At 39.0% G+C, this 23,200-nt stretch overlaps 1 protein-coding gene across 29 annotated transcripts in view; it reads right to left on the bottom strand.

Moving 5' to 3' along the window:
- Window positions 1–23,200, bottom strand: part of LOC137779604 (neurexin-1a) — a 231,760-nt gene that overhangs the window by 185,864 nt on the left and 22,696 nt on the right. The gene's annotated exons all lie outside the window — the stretch shown is intronic.

Genomic DNA, 23,200 nt, shown 5'->3' with positions numbered 1-23,200 from the left:
AAACTCAAAGACTGTGTTGGTATTTCTGATGCCTTTTAAAATAATATTCTTAAAGTGCTCAAACATAAGCCTGGCTGTATAATACTTTAAAGCTGCTGTAGTCAATATTTTTATATGAACAATTAAACCATTGTCTATAATGTAAAAGGCTCATTCATAGTGTTGAACAGATAGAGAATTGTCACCAAACTAGTTCCTCTCAGCTTTACAGAGCATTTTATCGTCTTCCAGCTCATATTTGACTTTTACGGTGTTTGGTTCACTCCCATTTCCCTCATCAAGCCGGTAACAGCAGGCAGCGGGTTTTCAGAGAAAAACTTTGTCAGATATTTCCGTCAGTAGCAGGTGGAGACCAAAACAGAGCGAAACACTCTTCCAAACACACAACTCCAAATAAATGTAACGCAGTTTGTATTTTTCCATAGTTCATTCTAAAAAGCTTCAACATGTTACTGCAGTAAACTACACCTCTCAGAAACACCCTTATCTGAACAATAGTTGTTAAAAAAAAAAGGCAGACAATTTCATTAAATGTTACTGTCCACTACATCCCTATTTAAATGAAGATATGAACATAAATATTTTAGCCTTTCAGCAAGTGTAACAGAGGGGGACAGAAGCTAGCTTGAAAAGGGTGAAGGACTTTTTGCTTTGTAGCGCTTAGAGCTACAAAGCAAAAGGATTAGACAAGATTAATACAAGGTCTGTGCCCATGCAGTATCCTCCTTTTTAATAATAAAATGTGTAAAATCCAACAGTCTGCTCTGATTTTACCAGTCAAAACAACTATTTTTGTTGCGTGAACACAATTTCCAGCTAACTATTTATGTCTCATTGATTGTACCTTCTACTGCTGCACCTTAATATTACCCTATACTCTGTTTATTCACACATTGGCAAGACTTGACTATCTGCTTCCTACAGAGAACATCAAGGTCTAAAGGAGTGCCAGACAGTGCGACAAACGAAACAGTACGATGTAAGAAGTGCTGTAAATATGACACTGACTTTCAGTATAGCGATACAGTTTACCCAGAGTTTATTCATAAATCAGCCTATGCAACTTGTCATGTTATTTACCATTTCATTTGTTATGATCTACAGTATGAAGACATTTGATATCTACAATAGTGGTATGATTTGCATGTACTTTAGGTTTAGCAGGCAATATCAGCCCTCACACCACACTTCTACATGGCAGTAGAGTGATACTTTTGTTTGCATTTCAAGCAATCCAATCTCTATTACACCTCTTGCATTCATTCTTCTCTGCAGTCCCTACATTCTGCACATAGAAGTTATGTCACTCTCATGTGCAAGCGGCATGATTTATTTATATAAGTGTCTCTCCGGAGAATGAGCTGTTGCTCTCTTCCTCCATCAGCAAATGCAATCTCACCACAATATTGTCGTGGCAATTTGTCTTTATTTAAGTCCCCATTTGCTTTCTCAGCCGCGTGGGTCATTTTCTTGCAGTCGGCCAAAAGTGGCTTTTAGTTTCCTCAGAACCGCATTTGTTATATTTCACACTTAAAATGATATTTCGACTTGGTAAAATATTCAGATTGTAGTGCTCATGTTATATATTTTTTGATATCAGCAGACACGGTTTTTTCTACAATCCACAGAAATATAAAGTATATTACAGAGATTATTTACCTACAAGTTTGTTTCAAAATCTTTTCAAATCAAAGGCAGATAAATCACATTACCGCAGGCTTTATTTTTGTGTACTCTGTGGAATTAAGGGTACTAAAAGCAAAACACTGAAATATGGCGAGGAAAACCCACCACAGGAAAAAACAAAAATTATATGCGGCTTTTCCTGTATGTGGTTGATACATCACGCTTCAGAATCTTCAAAATATTAAAACACAATTGTAAACCTTTGTGTTCAATCTTAAACCAGTTTTTAAAAATAAAATCCAAGTGGCTATTTTTAACCACATCAAAGGAAATTACTTTTACAGCCATTAAGGGAAGTTGCTTCCTGATATGCTGACGATGTGCTTAGCACTACAATATGAATTCACTTGAGTAGCTGCAGCCTGTGTAGGTGTGGCTGCTCTCCTACTGCGGCTTGACCCAGCAGTGAAGACTGGGCGTCTGACTTGAGGCGCTACATCTCAGGACTAATTACAGCGAGGGTTGCCAGGCAACTGCAGCAATTGGGGCCTTGCGGGTCCAGGGGTGGCCGTAGTGGTCCGACCAGCACTAGTCAAGTCTGTGATGGATCTTCATCTACCCCCAGTGACCTTCTGGCCCTCTGGCTTAGACACAGCGGCCATGAACCACATAGCCTGCTGGATGCTGTGAGTGAGAATACAACAAAACATGTGACTTCCCCGGCTGATGGAGCAGCGCAACTGTTCCAGCTGTATTCAATTTCGTGAATTAAGATGGGATTTGTTTCCCTTTTTCACGTATTGACGATGCACGCATCTGCACCAACATAAACACTTTTTCTAATGACTTCTAAAAGGCAGTTTCTGTCACACACACACCCTATTATTCAATGAATTCCACATCATTGCATCCCCATCCCGTGTTTAGCCTCCTTGCATGGCAATTACGAGGCTGTTTTGTATTCTATGACAGCGTGGACATATTCAACACATGCCACCCCTCCTCCCCCATGCCCTCCTGTCCCTGTCTTATTGTTGTATCCCTCTGTGAGTTATGTCTCTCGCAGAGAGGCAGACAGCAGTCCCAAGACCTCCTTCTCGTAATTACCACCCTTGTTTTACCACAGGGATGCCAACAAGCTAATTACTGAGGAATAATCACATGTTTGTCAAGACCCCTGCAATCTCGGGTACGCAAACTGTGTGTTTCTTGTCAGATTGTCTCGCACGCACAAACACACACAGCCCGTCTCCTGCACTCTCACTGATATAAAGATTCTTCTGTTTAGAAGAAAAGGTGGTCATCTCTGCCTATATTGTTTGACTATTCGTGATTTTAAAAAATGGTGGCATTCAGCGCACTTTTATGTTACCAGACAGTCCTGCACACATATAAAAGACTATACAAAAGCACAACAATGCACGTTCTGTTCTCCATGTGGGTGTTATGACTGAAGATGCTCTGGAGACGCTATCTTCAAACGGCCACCCACACACACAGACACATAAACGTGAAGTGCGTGCTTGACCTTTTTGCTGTAAAAAGCATATCACACACTGTTGTACACAATTAGCAAAGTGGTTCTCAGCACTTAAATACTTGAAGTGAGTGTGGCAGAATTAATTTCAATGACAGACTCTAAAAACATATATTTAGCTCAAAGTGTTTAGAAACACCTGAGCAGTTTATGTGTAATCAAAATACAATCAAAGCAGAGTGACTTGACTGGAATGCTGACCTTAAAATATATAGTAGTTATGAGACAAAACAAACATTTGAGAAGATTGAGAGCTAATTGAGTGTCAGGATGAGGACTCAACGCCTCCATGAGACACACTCTTGATTTTCCTTATCACATTTAATGTTTTGTATGTAGCAGGTTCAAGATGTTACATTTAAAAAATACCTACAATCCAATACAACACTGCATTTACTATGCAGTTTGTTTAAGCTCTCAGATCTATTTCATCTTGAACTTTTGAATTTCCATTTGAATGTTTGCAAAGGAATTATACTGGAAGCAAATATAGAATTGCATCACTTACACTGATATTCACACTATGACCTGGGTCAGGGCTGACATCTTAGCAGCTGGAGGACATCTATTGTTTTTGTAAAAACGGGCTTTATTGCCTCAGATGTACTTAATTCTTAAGGAAAGAAACCTACAATGTTACAGGATTTATCAGTGGCGGGCCGTCAGGGCCCTCTCAGCCTTCTTTGAAGACCTGAACAGAATCACAAAGTTATAACTATTTTATAATTCAAAAATAATTAATAATGATATTTTTATTTTTTTACTTTTTATAATTAAAAGTTATAGCTTTTTTTTTTTTTAATAATGTAATTGTTTTTCCACAAATCCACTACATGTATTATAATATGTTTACTGGATACCAATAGCTGGGAGAGACACAGACAAAGGCCGAGGAGGCAGAGAAGACGACGTGGAGCAAGGGAATCAAACTCAGGCTTGAAACACGGCGAGCGACTGAGGCGCCCCATGCTCCCTATTAAAAAATCCCAGTGTGTCTGAGGCGATAGAGGTACCAATTGAAAGCTGTTGTGTCCTCTCTTTAGGTGGTCGGGTCACAGCTTCACAGACCCGACTGCCGCCGCCCCACAATGCACTGCTCTCCAGTCAGCAATGAGGTGCCCATTATTTATATTACACCATCACACAGAAGGGCCACTGCAAAGCTGGTGACAATACAAACTAGGACAAACAAGGAGTGGTGGGGAGTGGTGGCGTCCTAACATCCACCAGACTAGTTTTCTCTGTTGATCTGCCACTTTACCAAATATTCTCTTCTTGCATTAGCCACCCACCCCGCCCTCACGGCTGGCTCGCCTCCCTCTCTTCTGACCTCCTTCTGAGCCACTGTGGTCCTTGCAGTCCACACGTCTGGTCATTAATAACACTCCCTGCTCTGTTTTTCCTGCCAAACAGAGCAGTGCTTTGCTGTCATCCTGACACAAATTAATTCCCCTTATTTATCTTCTGGCACCAAGGCCGGCATAGGCGGAATAACTGTTTAAAGAAAAAAAGGACAAAGAATTATAGATGGTGTGTTCTTGATGACAGGACCATTTGTTTCTCAAATAAGTCTCAAGATGAAGTTCAAAACAATCATTTTGATACCAGAAATCCTGTGTCGTGTTTTTTTCTCATCAATCCCTGACTGAGAGATTTGTGTGGGCTTTCTGTGGTAATATAAGTGTGTCTGCCTGCTAGAATGTATATATATATATATATATATATATATATATATATATATATATATATATATATATATATAGATATAGATATATATATATATATATATATATATATATATATATCTATATCTATATATATATATATATATATATAGAGAGAGAGAGAGAGAGAGAGAGAGAGAGAGAGAGAGAGAGAGAGAGAGAGAGATACACATCACATGACGAGCTGATTTTATCCTGACAAATGTAAGTGATGTGCAAATATAGACAGCATTTTAATATTTTTAAAACATTTGTATGAAGATATGCTGTTTAGAAAAGCAGGTTAGTGGACCTTGACTCTTAATTCATTCATCAAACCACTCTGTCTAAGTATGTACTATAAGTACTTAACTCTGCAGTGTGAATTGCAGTGTGAATAATAACAGCTTCTGCACTTGCATATCAACCATCAAGTCCATCGCTGGCAACGGAGAGAAGTCTATCTGCCGATGAACATGGCATATGGTTGAGAGCCTCAGCAAAAGTTATGAATTGGCTTTTGAGTCCGTGTACACCCTTCTACACAGCATAACCTTTGCAGAAATCCAACAGAACGTCTGGTAGGCAATCAACCAAACAACTCTTGCCACTCCAATTTCCATTACTTTACTTGGCTCCCTGTCGTTGCTCACATTGAGTCACATATGCTCATCTAAAGAGTGGCCACCTGTGTGAACTGCGATCCGAATTGGAAAATATCTTCTCCTGTGTGGAGTGATTGACACAACTAATTTCAGTCAGCAAAATCCCTCCCTGTCTTCAGAAATCGCTTATCTTCCAAGACTGCCTCTTAATAGTCTCTCTCTTTCAAAAACTCTCCTTCTTTTCTTCTCAATCTCCTCTTTCTATTTCGTTTCTTTCGTGTTACTTAATGCACCTGCAGTATCTTAACGCACACAGTTTACTAGCTAAATATGGCTCCGCTCAATGGACACAGAAGATTTGGCAACAACTATAAACTTTTATTTAACTTAAATTCAATGTTGATATATTATATTAGTATTATTACAGTCCCAAACAACCACAGTTTCTCCATAATCCGACTGTGCATCAGTCTTGACACAACGACAGTGTGGACTCCATCGCCCTCAGTGTACATGTTGGTCCCACAGGACCAGGAGCACCAGCATATCCTCATTCAAATGTAAGCTGTTCTAGCTCCACTGACAGTGAGAAATGGATTTAATAGCCAGAGAACAGCTTGTCAGCAGTCTAAAACCCCACAATGTTAGCTGACTTTTTTTTTTTTTTTTTAACTCATCTCTGAATCCCCGGGGTATTGCAGTGGGAGGGAGATTGGAAATATTGTCAACAATCTTTTTTTCTTCTCCGCAATGTATATGATTCATTGCTTATTCACAGTGAAGCTGCGTACAGCAGGTTCTTTGTGTGAAACCACATGTAAAGATGAGTTACATGTATCACAAGGGAGAGGGCTGAAGCTGCCTGTAATGCATAATAAATTAAAGTCTGTGTTCAATTGGATCTGTTGCAGTTGTGTTATATTGCTGCTAATTACTCTGCTGTTTCAAACATAATGAAATGACTCACTGAAGTGGTATTTGATTATATTTAAAAGCTGACAGAATGACAATGATGGTGCCTTGCCAACATGTCCAGCCAACTATACTAAAACAAGCAGGCAGTTAGACAGAATAAAGTAGTCTGGCTTTTCATGCAATGGAAGGAATTAAAACGGAAGATGAGGCGCAGGAGCCCAACATTTGGCCCTTTGGAAAAAGTGTTCTTCACTTTTCAATTTTTCAGAGTAGTATCTTCAAAGATAATAAAATGTTTTCTTTCTCCCTTTCCAGGGAGTGCTCGGAGTGGTGCGAAATAATTTCACTGATAATGTGCCTCTGGGTACACTCTAGGCTCATGCATTGCAATCCATGTACAAGGAGAACTTTAGGAGGGACAAAAACCCAATCAGAAGACCATCAGCTTTATCACTTCTCCAGCAGACTAAAGAACAAACAGCATTCAAAGGATGCTGTACCTTTGTTATCAGGTGCTTCATGTAGTGGTGCACTGCAATACTCTCCAACAGCGCAGCTTTAAAAGCAACGTGAGGAGGAAGGTCTGTGGCTCTGCAGATTCCTATCTGCCGTCTCTCCAGGGGAACAGCAGGCAACTCAGGGGCGTGTTGTTATATTTCACACTTAATGATGTGCAAGGCATCCTCTGCTCTTATCTACAGGCCTATTTTAGTCACTGACACAGTCTCTAAATTACAAAGAAAATGCACCTTCAGCAATGTTAAACGATACATATTCTGTTTCCTAAGAACCACAATAATCATGTTCATACAAATAACAAACAACTCTATCCTATACTTCGATACTCTGAAGCCATTAATTCTGTTAAACTAATAATGACATGGTTTTCAGACGTTTGTGCTGTATTAAAAAATAATTCCCTCAAGGCGTTCCTGAAACAAGATGTTCATGAGAATGGGATAGAATGGCGGACAACCCGAAAACAAAGTATAAATGTTCAATAAACATATAAAGCTTCGAGCTGTGATTGGACACTTGATTTTGAACCAATCATGTGTGGACTAAATATTCAGTTTACCTGAATTTAACTTGATTCTATTAAAATTTGCATGAAAGGACTATATGGCCTGATAGCATGATATCATTATTAAGTCTAAAATACCACACACACACACACACACACACACACACACACACACACACACACACACACACACACACACACACACACACAGTGTTAGTTCTTGCGATGTAATGGGTTGGTGGGTTGTTGCATATAATGCCATTAAGGTTGGTAGTCATGTCAAATTGCTCTTAAAGTGATTGATGTCATGACTCTCCAGCAGCACAAACTGGGGCAACATACAGTATTCATCAGTGATGTGCAGTGAGGGTTGTAGTTGGGGAGGCACTGACTCACAAGTCAGATTTCCAAACATACAGTAGGATGCCAATCGGATGGAATGGGAAAATATAAGAGATTAGGAGCAAATATGATGCTGAAAACCATTTTAAACACGACTGTTTAGTCAACCCTGTCTCCTACAATTTACGTTCCCCCAGAACTAATACGTATTTTCAATTGCGTTGACTAGAAACGTAGATTTCTGACCACATCCAAACATCTTAACTGTACCAGTATGTTTGTGTTTAACGTATTATAACATTTCTGTACGACCAGTACAGTTAAGATGTTTGGATGTGGTCAGAAATGTTCCAAACACATCCATATCACTACTTTCAAAACCAGATGTTGTGTTCCGCTCGTTTGAATATGTTTCACGTCAGTGTCAGCTGCAGCTGACAACCCGACTTAGAGAAGTCCAGACCCGGTGTGACGCTGGCTGACCCGGCACCTTCGGGCAAGCGGTCTTCAGACCGGCCCCGTTACCGGCCTCACACCGGCCCTTTTCTTTTCTTTTCTTCTGCAGAGTTTACCAATTCAAATGTGCTTGAATTCAGTGGGAAAGCAATAAAACAATAACACAAGCACACGATTATTAACGTATTTGTAATAAACAATACAACTAAAATACGTATATAAGCAACATATTCGTAATACGTCGACGTAATCAGGGAGAAAAGGAGGCAGAGGTACTGACTGCCTCAAGGCAAGCATTTTCCCCGTGGATTCATGTCAGATCAATAAGACGTAAATATTACACACGTACGTGAAATACATTACTGAACACCATGGAAATTAAGACGTATAATAAAAGTGTCCTTAACCATATTGGAAACATACACCGAAATGGGAACAAGCACGCGCCATTTGCACGCGCCCAATCCAGTTTGTGAGTGACTGCTCCCGTGCCTCACCTCTCGTCTCTGTTGTATTTAAACAGGAAATACAGAATTTCGGTGATTTTGACTATAAAAATGGTCAAAACACATTAATTAAAAGACATATTAATACTTATGTTATTTTAGTATTTCCTTTCTTTTTCTTCTCATGATGACAGGGGAGGCACTGCCTCACCTGCCTCCCCTGACTGCACATCAGTGGTATTCATACATAATTAAAATAGCATCATCTCCCTCTGTTTACAAGTGCATTGTGAGAGATGGAAGATAGTAGAATTCATTGTAGGTATACGCATACTTGGCCAAATAAAGCTAAATCTGATTTAGCTTTACTGGCATTGTGTTTCTCTATTTCCCTTATCATTACATTTACTTTACACTATTTACAAAATCTTTACTTGTTTACTTAGTCTTAAACATATATGTTTTCATGTCTGGTGAAATTACTGTTTGTTTAAACTTAACATTGAGAACACAAACTTGAATGTCACTCTCAAGGCGGAAGAAGTACACATTTAAACTATAATGTACCCAGAGAGAGAGAGAGAAAGAGAGAGAGAGAGAGAGAGAGAGAGAGAGAGAGAGAGAGAGAGAGAGAGAGAGAGAGAGAGAGACCCCGGATATGAAAGACAGATTCTGAACAGAGCACTACCTCACTGCTGTTTAGGAGACAACTTTGTTGAGCTTTGATTTTTAATTTCCTGTGGGTGAAGTGACACTACCCAATGCCAGAATTTAATTTCAGCAAGTATAGGAACATTGTGTGTGATCTCAATTACGGTGGATAGTATGCCGTTCTGGACTCACCTCCACTCTGTGATGCTGCCAGATAAAATCTAGTTTTATGTAAAATCTAGTTTTATGTAAAAGCTTTAATCAAAAAGCTGCTTGCAAGCTTTGTTGGAGTTCTTCAATGAAACCAATAGCCGCTGGCACTAAACACTGCCCAAACGAGCCAAAAAGCTACTTCCAGCAGAGTTAGGAATGATCCTGCCTCCCATAATGGAACTAATATGTTAAACATCTGTGTACATTAATCTGCTGCAATCACGTCAAATGAAGTACGTCACAAATTCAGAATTATTATCGCATGTTCTTAGTTTAGTTAAGGTTGATGTCGTCTACAAATGCTGTTCATTTTGATAATTGTATTGTAGATAGATAGATAGATAGATAGATAGATAGATAGATAGATAGATAGATAGATAGATAGATAGATAGATAGATAGATAGATACTTTGCTGCTATATGCACTCGCTACCTTATAAGATTATCTGGTCCAATCCCACAAGCTGAAAATGATAAAGCCCAAGGATAAATTTTGGCTGACGCTAAAGAAAAATTAAAATGAATGATCCTGGTTGGTTTAACAGACACTTTAATTCGGAGGAGTCTTGCTGTGGTCGCCCATTCGTGGTAACATGGACATTTTGACAACTCCCCACCGACCTTCACCTGAGCTCAGGGACGTGGAATTATGGCCTCAGCGGGGCCATCGGAGGGCAATATATTTACTGTTCATTATGTCATCCCCACAGGCCGCACAGGGTTCATCAAGTGCTAATAAAATGAAATCTCCTGTTAAAAAAAAAGGAGAAAAAAAAAACAGCTTCTGCCTTTTAAACAGGGAATTGAGCTCTCTTATCAGATTTCTTTTACAATTATAGAGGAGATAATATTGTTTTTAAACACTGTATAAAAAACTGGTCGAAGGCTAATTACAAAACAACAGGAACACAGTCACCCATCGACATTCCTTTCTAAGATTATCATTCCTCAAGCAGCTTAATTGTAGTCAGCAATATTCTTGAGGCTCGTGCAAGTGCACCGGTTACAGTGATAACGCTGAGGAAGATACATGATAGATTACTAAAACCCAACAGGGAATAACCGCAAATGAAACAATTAGTTTCATTTATAATTCATGAGAGGTGTGAATGCCACTAGAGAGAAGAGCTGTGGATGATAAATTCCCAATTTTATCTAATAAAAAATATTCATACTGCAATACATATCTAACTGTTCAAACTTAACAAGGCAGTGCTGACATTATTATCTGTGACTCATTAGCCTCATAAGGCAATCACATGACATCACCTACACCCACATGTTGCAACCTCTTCCTTCGTTCATTAGTGAAAGTTTGTGGCGTTAAAGGCTCACCGTGCTCTTCTAAACTTATCGAAAAACAATTAAACATAGCACAGGAATATTGCAGCCATTTTGATGCTCCTCTGGTGGATCTAACCGACAAACCAAAAAGCAAGAGTGCACTGATGACTAGAAACTCATTGATACAGCAGCGATGGATAAAGTGGGGTCACGTAATCTCCCACTGCCTTTCATCAGCTCGTTCTCCCTCTGAGGATGTGTGGGCAACACACAGCACAGGTGATTTGACTCCGAGGAGCGGGGAGGAAAGCCGAGGCAGGGGAGGCCAAATGAATAACACAGGAGCCGATGAATCCACTGCATCCAAAGTGAAAAACATTACTTAAGATGAGCAGCAGAACTAGGCACACTAATAACAGAGGATGGTTGTATAACGCGCCACAGCTTGAATCTCTCATCCAGGAATGTTTTTCATTTTCATTTTCAGTCATGACTGTGTACACTTATGTGAATTGATCATCAACGACAAAATGAAGAAAATTCAACTGATCAATGTGGCCTGAGACAACAGTTTGAAATATATATTCGGGTATCTTTTTTTTCTTCTTTCCCCTAAGGGTCAGCAACACGAGCAATCAGTGTGCCTGCAGTGTTTAGCCAACACACTTGCTTAGTTAGGTTTAGATAAAAGATTGTTGTTTGGGATAAAGTAACCAAAGAAGTTACGTGACCAATAAATCAACATGACGTCCGGCTTCACCCAAAACAAAAACAGCCGTCCCTTGGGTGAAAGTCCTGTGTATTTTTTTACCCTCCTGTCTTGCAGACTTCATTTCTCTGTGTACTATGTCACCTGTTCTGGCTGACTATGATGTGGGTTGTATCAGCCCATTTTCACTCCCGGGGCGTCACATGCCCACACTTTGTCACCCCCCTCAGCGTCTGAGCCAACGCATAAAGCATCCTCCAGTGTCTGTATGAGACGCAACAGACTTTCAAGTAACAACAATGTAATCCTATCCCCATTATTATTATTAGACGCTCAGAGAAAATGCTCTGGGAGTGTGATGACACGGTGTAAAGACTGAAAAAATACAAGCAGGGTGGTTGGCTCAAACAAACAAAGGACTTTCAACCAGGAGACTGGTGTTATTTTTAAGTTTAGTGTTCTGTACTTATGTAATGCTTTTTACGTCCTACTTTAATATGTTCTTATTTTAAGACAACCAGGAGGTTTTTCCATAACCTAACTAGATGGTTAGTATATTTGTTTGAATAAAGTGAATTTGTTAACATGTGTTGACTCTGCCTGGGAAGCGTTAGGTGAGTATTAATGAAACATTTGCTCAAAAGTTACCTTTCTCCTGCTAAAATATGAATAAACTATAATGATTGAGAGCAGGATATTTTTGTTAATTAAAACTGATTTTATCTTCAAACAGAACAAACTCAATGTGTCTTCCAAGTGGAGTAGATATGGTACTTTGCTTTTAATTTAATAAGAGATCTATCTGTCAAACAAAGATGAGCTACTCAAACATAGAGTAAGATGCCACGTCACTATGAGAGAGGAAAGTTTTGTATTCTGCCAGTTTTTATTCCCCTATGCTATTATATGTTGTATTATACCTATGTACGATTAACATTTCTCTCTCCATATCTTTTATAATTAAAATGATAATAATAAAAATTAAAAGCTATATATATTTTATAAGGTAATTGTTTTTCACAAATACACTGCATGTATTATAATATTTTTTTCCCTATTAGCTTATGTTCTCGGTGAACAGCTCCTGTCTCTTGTCTGTTTCTCAAGGCTCTCTGTATGTCTTTCTCTCTTATTTTTCTCTCTCTCTCCGCCGGTTAAACAGTGATGGCCTTCAGCCTGGCCACTGTGTGTTCCTTGTGTTCCCTGCACAGTGCACACACACTCCGGTACTTTAGGTGGCGCTGTATGCACCTAGTCAAGTTGGTTGTGCTACTTTAACTTTAATGTTTATCAATCTAATATCATCAACATTTTAATTCCTCTACAAGTTAATGACTAAAGTTAATGGAAAATAGAACGGTATTCACTTGTGTATCGAAAAAATGCATTTGTTAGCACAATTGTTAATTTCAAAACCATCTTTAATTTCTTCTTATTTGTGTTACAAACACATTTGTCTCTGCTTCTATTCTCACTTTGTACATCCATATTTAGTAGTAAACACTATAATGCCACCATGACAAGAGTCCTACGAAGGACAAATGAAAATGTCGAGGAGTGTGAATGATTCTATATAAATTAGTCACACTGTATCCCTTTTCCCCAACATGTCTGGAAAGCAATACGCTGCAGACTAACAGTGTAACAGGAGAAGATGAATGTACCATTAGAGATGGGGAAATAACAATCTCTTTGAATGCAGCTAAGCTACTGCCTTGCGCTCATAAATCACAGACACAAAGCAGCACTACAGTACAATACGCCACTCTGTAAACATCTTTTATGTCCATTTAAAAAATATCATCTCATAATACATACTGAAAGGATACTTATAATTGCATGTATATAGCACATCATAACACCTGGCAGCTGGTAAAATGGCCTTGTGATCTAAAAGCTGAACTATAAACAAACCAACATGCAAAGGATGGATTTCACAGTCTACAGCTGAAGCATGGGTATCTCCTTTTTATCTATTTTCTGCTGAGAGTCATCCGCTCCCTTCCCCTGCCAACGAATAGAGTTTTTCATCACTGCAGTCTCTCACTGGCATCGACCAGCACTATTGATCTGGAGCAGATCTCCTTCCATTCTACCTACCTGGGGAGCCAGATGAGCCTTGTTCAAATTGATCCAACCTTTTTATTCTACATTCTCCTTCACCCTTTCCTAACATTTGGAAAATGCATATGCTTGTCATCTTTTATAAGAAATATTCTTTGTAAAATGCATGATAACCATTCATCCAAAGTATGATGTTGGGAACTTATCAACATTGATGATGTACACAACAAGGAATGCTGTTAAAGGCTGTCGCCAACCACAGAAAACTGTCAGTTCAGAAAAGTTAGTAAAGGCACGCTTCTGCTTATCTGAATAAGGATGCTGGCAACGAAGCCGAGACTGGCAGAAAGAGGGAAAACATGTCTATCAGAAAGCCAGACAGGCTGGACTGATGTATGAAAATAGATGTTCGCTCAAAACAAACAAACCTAATTTCCTTCAGAAAGAAACAACTGCTTTTTTTTCTTTCCTTCATTACAAATTTTCCCTCTGTGTCTGTTATAATCACATGACTGTTTTATAATCCCCCTTTATCACACTTATTCTTTCCTCACAGTACACCCCCATTCTTTTCTTTGCCCATTCCCGTTTTTTTTTTAGATCAGCGGTCCCCAATTCTTTTTTGCGCCACGGAACGGATTTGTGTCAGTCAATATTTTCACGGTGTGGACGACAAATATGACGTAATAAATTAGTGGGAGCCCTGAGCTGGTTTCTCTGGAAGGAGCTGTGTGTAATTTATATCCGGTCTACTCCGTAGCTTATACCTTTATGTCCAGTCTACTGCTTAACTTAGACCTTTCTGGGCCACATCATTTTGGCTACCAGGCCAAAATGATGTGGCCAGATCCGGCTTGAGTCTGGCACGCCGGAAGAAAGACGTGAGCCCGGGTTCGGTTGGGGATTCTGTTGCTGACTCGGCATAAATGACGCCCCGGAATCGGGCCAACACTGCCGTCAATGGGCCCTAATCAAAACTTACCGGGGCCAGCACCGGCCCGAAGCCGGCACGCCAGAAGAAACACGTCGGCCTGGGTCCGGTTGCCGACTCTGCGGAGTCTCAGTATGAATGACGCACCAGAATCGGGTTGAATATAAAAAAGTATTGTTTCTGTGTCATGATCTGCTTGAATTAAATCCTGCTTCACAAAGACAGGATGTTGAAATGGAGGCAGGTTTGAGCTTTTTTGGCGATCTCAGGATATTCTGCCTTGATTTTAGACCAAAATACCGGCAGAGTTAAGTCAGACTTTTAAGTTTTGTTTTTTAGGTAACGTGTGTCAAGAGACTCAGACGCACAGATGGATGTATCTGGTCCTTTTTCAAAATAAAACATTTTTATAAGTTTTTTTAATTGACTTTTTTTTAAATTCATTCTTTCTGTGCGGCCCGGTACTAACTGACCCGCTGACCGGTACCAGGCTGCGGCCCAGGGCTTGGGGGCCACTGCTTTAGATGCCTTTCTGTCCGCTTTAAGTTCGTCACTCATTCTGTGTCTCCCTCTCCCCCCAGGAGCAGATTTTTTGGTAATGTACTAATGTACTTTACCTTTACTTTTTTTTAAATGTACTTTTGCCAATTTGCCATGTCCAGATACACAAATCTCACCCTAGGCAATTACAGCTTTTTTCCCGACCTCTGTGAAAACTGGGATGGTATATGGAACAGATGAGCTCGGAAGTGCAGGCACGATCAAGGTAAATTGTCAGTGGCGGGCTATCAGGGCCCGCTCAGCCTTCTCTGCTGGCCTAGACAAAATCACCAAGTTAGAGCTTTTATAATAAAATTTTTATAATTTATTTTTAATAATTAAAAGTTATATATATATATACATATATATATATATATATATATATATATATATGTATATATATATATATATATATATATATATATATATTATAATTGTTTTTTTTACAAATACACTACATGTATTATAATTATTTTTCTCAATTTGCAAATTTTCTCATTGACCAGCTCCTGTTTCCTGTCTGTTCCTAATGCCTTGCTGTCTGGCCAGCTCGCTGCTCTACATTGACGCTCGCTGCCCTAGAACGCTGCTTTAACAATCTTTATCCAAACACATCTTACCTCTTTCTCTCTGTATGTCTCTCTGTATGTCTCTCTCTCTTTTCTCTCTCTTCTCTCTCTCCGCCAGTTAAACAGTGATGGCTAGCAAGTAAATCTGGCTACTGATGGCTGCACAGTTTTGATAAATTATAGTAGTAACATGGATGGAAAGAGGATTACATTATGTTCCTGGAGTAAAAGTAAAATGATAAAAGTACAAAGTAGGTCAGTAAAATTAATTCTGCATAAATGTTATTTTTAAGTGCATTAAATGTCAACTTATTTAGATATCCTGCAGTCCCTGGATGTGAACTGCACTACCAAGTCTTTATGTCCTAACCAACAATAAAATCCAGCCTGTGCATACAACTGATTAGCGACCATAACAATATAACCGTCTCCTCATTCTAGCCTTACAGCCTGACATTATTACGCTATATAAATGAAATTGCCTGCTGTTTTTACACACTGTTTAGTGAATCACACACACACACACACCATTTTGTTTCTGGGCGACATAGTTGTTGATGTCCTCCTCTACACAGTGATGTACAAAAATCAATATGGTTGATGTTGTACTCACCTGTCTAAACAGGTGCACTGTAAAGTTTTCTATCTATTCTCTTTTACTTCCTTCCACATAGAATATAATCAGCCTCAGCCTCCTTGTCCCATTAAACCCTTTTACACTCCACTCCTCAAAATTAGCTGAATAGGAAAACATCCAGAAACAGCAGAACGATTGTGCACACTTCACTGAATCTCAATGAAGGTACAAATGTTCCTGAGCAAATGCAGAAGCTGGTGCATGGAGGCTCAACATTGCTACCTGGTACATCATATAACATCATATAAGGCAGTAGCAAAGTATTTATACAAATGGTGTTATTGCCACAGAATAATTTGGTAATCTTGACAAAACATTCAAAATTAGAGTAATTTGTGCCATTACTGCACAAACCTATGATTTTTAAATAGCCAAGCAACCATTAATAGCAACTTTCATTTTTGTATTCACTCTACCCATAACTGGACGATGGCATCCCGTAAAACTACACTGTACACTCCCATGTTTGGTTGCTGATGAAAAGATTGAGTGAGTGTCATGAAGCTGAAGTCACAGCCTGGCATCACACCAACACTGAAGGGGTAGTATCGCAGGGAGAAATAAAGAAAGTAAAGCATCTGGCACCAATAAGTGCATAGCTCAAACACACATTTTTCAAACGTGTTGTAATCTTAAATTGTCATTCCATCGTCAGATACCCGGAATCCTGTTCATGCCTTTGATTTAAATTAAAGTTTGATGACATAAAGGCTTTAAAGCCATGTTTCGACAGCCATTGGCCTCTTTGGTTTGGAGAGAGGCCAGGCAGTTTGGCCTCAACAGAATTTTCACATGAAAAAATCTGAGATGAGAGAATCACTTTGATTTAACAGCTTATTACTCATGGACTATCTCCAGGAGATATGTGAGGAGACAGCGAGGAAGCGGGGCTTTAAAATGACCTGTGATCAAACCACATCCTTCACAAAGAGCTGATGGCTTTGGGCAGAAGGTGCAGAATGTTGGGAAAAATAAACTGTAGCATACCTGCATAGTCTTTTCTAAATGTCTCCCTAGCAAACAACTTGGAAGGTTTGGGCAACAACACTTGGGTGTAGGAAGAGATTGTGGTTAAGATTAAAATAACTATGGATGTTATGACATGTTGCTGTCTCAAAATTCGATTTTTATTTAAAAATCTTTATTATTCACTGTGTAGCTACAATAGCTATGATCCTTGAAGGTTATGAGATTGTACATTATTACAGCAGAGTCAACATGTTCATTATATTGTTCCACAAGCTTCCGGGAATTGGTTGATCAGTCGCTATGTATTGGATATGTGCATCACTAATCAAAGACTACTATTACACCTGACTGTACGACAAAATCCATATCTCACTAACATTATGGCATTAATTCACCACACTTCCCCCCCTCACTTTAGCATTCATCATGTTTTTCACACTGCCGTTATGAGGGAGCATGACTAATTATACGTGTGAAATCAGTTTTGACAGAATTCCGTTGGCGTTCTCTTGAATCTTGAATGCATATGCAGCCACTTCATCGTAGCTGTCATAGTCTACCAAATCTTTGTGGATGTAGCAACAATTACACATCTTAGTAGTTGCCTTGAGTGCTCTGCTGCATGAAGATAATGAAGGTATTAGTGCGGATAAAACTGTAAATCAGTATTTGTTACTTTCATCATAGGGATTTAAAGCTATTTCAGGGAGGAGTTGCTTTCTTATTAACTTTGAAATGTAGGTCAGTCAACAGGAAAATCTGCTTAATTTTGCCAAAATAAAAGTCTGCTTAAAATCTTCTTTCAAAAAATATTTGCAAAGATGTGAGAAAAAAATTAGCTGTTGAGACTCAAAACTGCAACACTGTGACACTTGCAGGATAATGCTATGCTACACATTTTCGTTCACCTCCATGTTTATGACTTCTCGGTGAACTTTTCTTGGTGAACTCTTTGAATATGACAGAAATTGCAAGGTAACATCAACAAAAGGGCAGCTTTACGTCTTTCTGTAAGCACTCGGCTTATACTTTTGAAAGCTTTGCCTGCAGGAGGAGACAGGATGTATGCAGGATGTCTTCTAGTACATCGTAAAGTGATTTATCTTCACAAAAGTAACTCTGCTTCTGAGTTAACAAGGTATGTAACTCCTTAGGCCAGCTTAATAGTGAGCTGATCTGAGACCAAAAACATTTAGGATTTGAATATTATATTTCCACATTCCCTTTCTGAGTGAGAGCTACTGATTTGTATGTTATAAAATATATAATAAATTGGGAGTTTTCAGACCAGATGGTGGTGTTACCCATATGTCAAGATGTGGAGATGAATTCTGAGTCAGCTTCTCGAACAGCACTTCTACTGGCATTTTACATCATTCATCATCACTGTAAGGCAGTGCTGGGCTAACAATGGCCCGTGGGCCATATACGCCTCCCTGCACGCTCATGTGACACACCAAAATTTGACGCGTGAGTAGATTACAAGCAAAGTCAATGCACGGATGCGAATGGTTGCACAAAAAAAAAGATTTCGGCGGTGTGGCGCATTTGACGGCAGTGACGATGTGTCATAACCGCCGTCCTGTCGTTGCTGAATCAAACTGCTGCTGGTCCGCCTGAAGTAGCGCTGATAGCGGCTGTCATTCATGGACCTAAATGGACATATACTTGCATAGCACTTTTCTAGTCTTCCGACCACTACATGATATTATTCACCCATTCACACCATGCAAGGTGCCACATCAGTATCATCAACCATTCATGCATATTCATAAACTGTAGGCGCAGCTACGGGAGCAATTTAGGGTTAAGTGTCTTGCTCAAGGACACGCCCCCTTTCATGCGCGAGTAACATTCGCGACGCGTTTGATGTGAACGCAGCTTTGCTATGCTAGGCCTGTCAAATTTGTCAAATTTTAAAACTCATTGTGACCCCTGAGCCTAAAAGTCTGCCCACCACTGCTGTAAAGGGTATTATCTTTGACTATGACCTCCAGGAGAATTAAGACCGTCAGAACACATTTCTATATTTGTTTTGTTAGATAAAAGAAGAAATATGATACACATATTTCACAGGTTTGTATTTATCTAAAAAGAAATAACTGAAACCACATTTATGCTTATAAGGTTGAAACTAATAAAGTATAATCCAGGCGAGTAAATATAGCTGAAAGTATTTCATTGACAGTTTTCAAGGTTTGATGTGAAGCTAAAGAGGTTGCACTTTTGGTTGATTCAATGCACACCACATGGTATGGTGTTACCTGCACAAAGTCTTGACGAGATGCTCTTTGACATGCTGTTGAACATCATCTAAAAGAACTTTGTCTTCATTGCAAAGGTGTCGTGGGCTTTAAATGGGCTATTTTTATTATACTAAGACCTAGGGTAAATTTGGTCATGCCCAGATTAAAACGTAAACACATTCCTCGAAAACGAATGGAAATAAAACCATCAAGATTTCAGAGCATCATGATAAAGAAAAGAGGGATTCTGATGTATTATTGAGGCAGTGGTTTTTAACCATGTGTTTTTTCTTGATTTGTACCTTGTGACCTGATATAAAAGGGTCCTCTAACTACGGGAACTCTTTTATAGCTGTTCGAACTTTCTGGAGGAACTAAGGCTAGCAAACTCACAGCCCTCTTTCAGATCACCACTCGCTTTAACCATCTGGCTTTTTCCTAATTATTTACTGACTGTGTAGTTACTTCTTATTTGTTCTTCTCAAAGTTAGTGATATGTGAGATCCAGAAACTAATGTGGCATTCTGCTTGGAACAACTAAAGTATAATCTTCAAACAAGTTACAGGGAATAAAGTCACAGAAGCATTTCACAGCCCAAAGCTGGGAAGCAAAATACAAGGTTACAAATTACTTACCAGAACAATATTTATATATTCATAGATATAAGCCTGTCATTAAAACCGATTCTGATTCAGTGTCGCTATTACTTTCCAATTGTATGAGTTAAAGCATCCATTCCTGGGGATTTGTAGTTATATGTGTGAGAACACAACACATATACACCTGGTTTACTCCTGCAATCACTGTGAAATTGTCACATGTGATAATTAAATTCTCAGTATCTACCTCTGTTTATGCAAACTCAAACAACAGAACCATTGCAATGTGAGATGTAAAGGTGTAATGTATGGGATTCAGAGCATTACATTATCAGCAAACAACAATTTCCTCTGTAGCTATAGTCGAGTAATGTCTCCTTGAGCAAAGAATGAAGGCGCTCTCCCTCTGTGTGCATTGATATCAGAGCTTCTTGTTGCTTTGTTGACAGCCAGGCCGCTCTCACATGTTACTGCATGTGAGCGTGCCCCACTGGCTAGCTCACGGCTGCCGCTCTGCACTTTGCTCATCGAGAGGTTACAGCTGATAAATGCCGCCCAACTCAGCATCATCATTGAGGAAGAGTAGCACCCACCCTCTAGTTTCCCCAGGTAAGCACTGTTATTAGCTCTGTAAGCTCTTTAGTAGTAGTTTCCACTGTTAGCGCTGTTCGCCGTGTTGAGAAACATTGAGAGACAACATAAATGCTTCCAATGTCATATCACATTCATGTTACTATCTGAAGGCATCTATCAGTGAAGTTTACGACACTCAAAATGCACTGCTTCATCAGCATTCTCTACAATAAAAAGGATAATGTGTTTAAACTTACATTTAAATCAACATTAAATAGCATTAAACAACATTAAACAGCACATGTGCAATCAAAATAGAAACGGGACAATTTATTTCTTTAGAAAGTGAAAGCAATTACATTAGAAAGTATACTAATTTAGAAAAAGCCTAGTAGTACCTGTAAGCCTGTGTGCACAGCCTGCAGTCCCTCTTAAGCTGCACATGGCAGTTTATTGTGATGACAGCAATTAAATACCCAGTGATTTGTGTGCCAGCGGTATTATGACTTATCCTACAGTGTGCCCTGTTCTCTCTCTCTGAATGGAAACAAGGTTTTAGGAAACCAACTGAAAGCAGCACACAGAAACTAGCCCATCCTCAAGGGACCAGCCATGAAACAGAGGATAAACCATACAAGTGGTTAACGTGACACAGGAGGACCTCAAGGGGGCTAACATAATACGCAGTATTCTCACAAGCTTAAAGCAGCAGACCATGAATACAGACAACTGTCCAGGTTCCTAGATTTAATGCTCAAGTGGGGCTATGTGTTTGTGACTACACAGTACATAACCGGACTGACTATGTTTCACACTGTTCCACACAGGGAATACTAACAGTGGCCCAAATTAGAAGCAGTGTGCTACGTATGTCAGATTTGTGCCTCGCCAGCATTCTTTCAATCTCTCCCTGTGGCTTCCCTTCTGCCACAGCTGAACTGGGTGTTTGGTACTGTGTTGTAAAAACCTGTGGGTTTCAGATATAGCCAAATAGTGTACACTATTAACTATGGAGCAACAGCATCAAGGTTGTGTTAGGGCTCTAAATTAGCTCTTATGGTCAATCATTTGACTAGTGTGAAACTACTAAGGGGAGTAATCGTCTCGTCATAGATTTTAATTTCTACACTGTAACTGTACCAAGGACAACCAGATTTACAGTTTTTCCCATTTATACGTGTATGTTTTAGACAGCAAAAGGCCATTTCATTGAACAACTGGCATTTGTGTTTACATAATACCAAATGCCGAGATCCTTTTTTTTAAAAAAAATAATTAGGTCAATGACAACTATTCTGTTATTCCAAGGATTTTGCAAAACTTGACGGCTGTAAAAATGCAAAGTTTGGAAACACCTACAGTGGTGATTTTCTAATAAAAACAAAAAATATGACCAGCGTTATATTTGCTTTATGTATGCAATGAAAAGCCAACTGGTTTGCATCCACTTGCTGAACCAGGAACCAGTAAGATTGTGGAAATGACACTTACCTTAGGAGATGGAAAAATACATCTCTTTTATTTGTATGTGTGTGTGTGTAAATGCTATTCATGTATATATCACCGCAGCTTTGACTTCTAGCAGTCGAAAATCGGACATTACAATAGCTATAATTCTTGTTGACACATCCTGAAGTAAAGTTAGAGCAGTTTGAGGTCGATGCATGAAGTATATTTAATTTGCCATCGTTTATTGTTGTTTGATGAACAATGTCAGATATGGGGTCATACACACTTTCATTGGACTACTTGTGCTAATGAAAATATATTCTGGCCAATGCTTCCTAAACGTGGTTAACGCTTGACCGGTCTTATTGTCGCCTTGCATGAACACGTGCAATAACATTCCATGTACTTTTCCTTCAGTTGTTTCATTAACCAACTTGAAAAAGGAAAATGAAAGTCGGAAACAGACAGCTCATCTTCAAAGTAAAGCATTCCTTTCATAGCGTTTTGAATATGACTCAGAGTGCACATTTGTAATCTGCTTACAACATGGGTCTGTAAATGCTTATTAACAATAGTGATAACATAAGACTGAGGAATTTGACTTTTTAATACTTTAAAACTTTAAGACTTTTACGAAAGTAACATATCCAATGCAGGGCTTTTGATTGGAACAGATTTTTTTTCACAATGTGGTTCTCGGACTTGTTCTTGAAAAGGTGCGTTTGTTCAAAGCCAGACCCTCTTTCTGACTGGTCTGCTGACGACAGTTTATTGAATATTATAAATGCCTATAAACCATGAAACACATGTATTTGGGGACAAATACTGAAGTCAAAGCAGCAATTTTTTAACTTTGTTTCTTTTATGTGTCCTATGTCTCTGTGTAGTCTGCACTGAATCAGTTCAATATTAATCAACACATATAGTATTAATATAATAGCCAATATGAATTATTATTAGTAATAATAGATAACAAAGTAGTCTGCAATAAAGGTTGAAGATGAGAAGGAGCTAATTGGCTGGTCTGAAATCCATGTTACCATGATGCCAATTAGCTCCAGGCACGAGTAGAAAGTCTGCAATTTTTTTAAAGTAAAGCAATTTAAAAAGT

This window comes from Clinocottus analis, unplaced genomic scaffold, assembly GCF_023055335.1.
Source record: "Clinocottus analis isolate CAN_PGR_092001 unplaced genomic scaffold, fCliAna1.0.p SCAF_8, whole genome shotgun sequence".
NCBI classification, from domain to species: domain Eukaryota; kingdom Metazoa; phylum Chordata; class Actinopteri; order Perciformes; family Cottidae; genus Clinocottus; species Clinocottus analis.
This window is presented reverse-complemented; position numbering and strand designations above follow the sequence as displayed.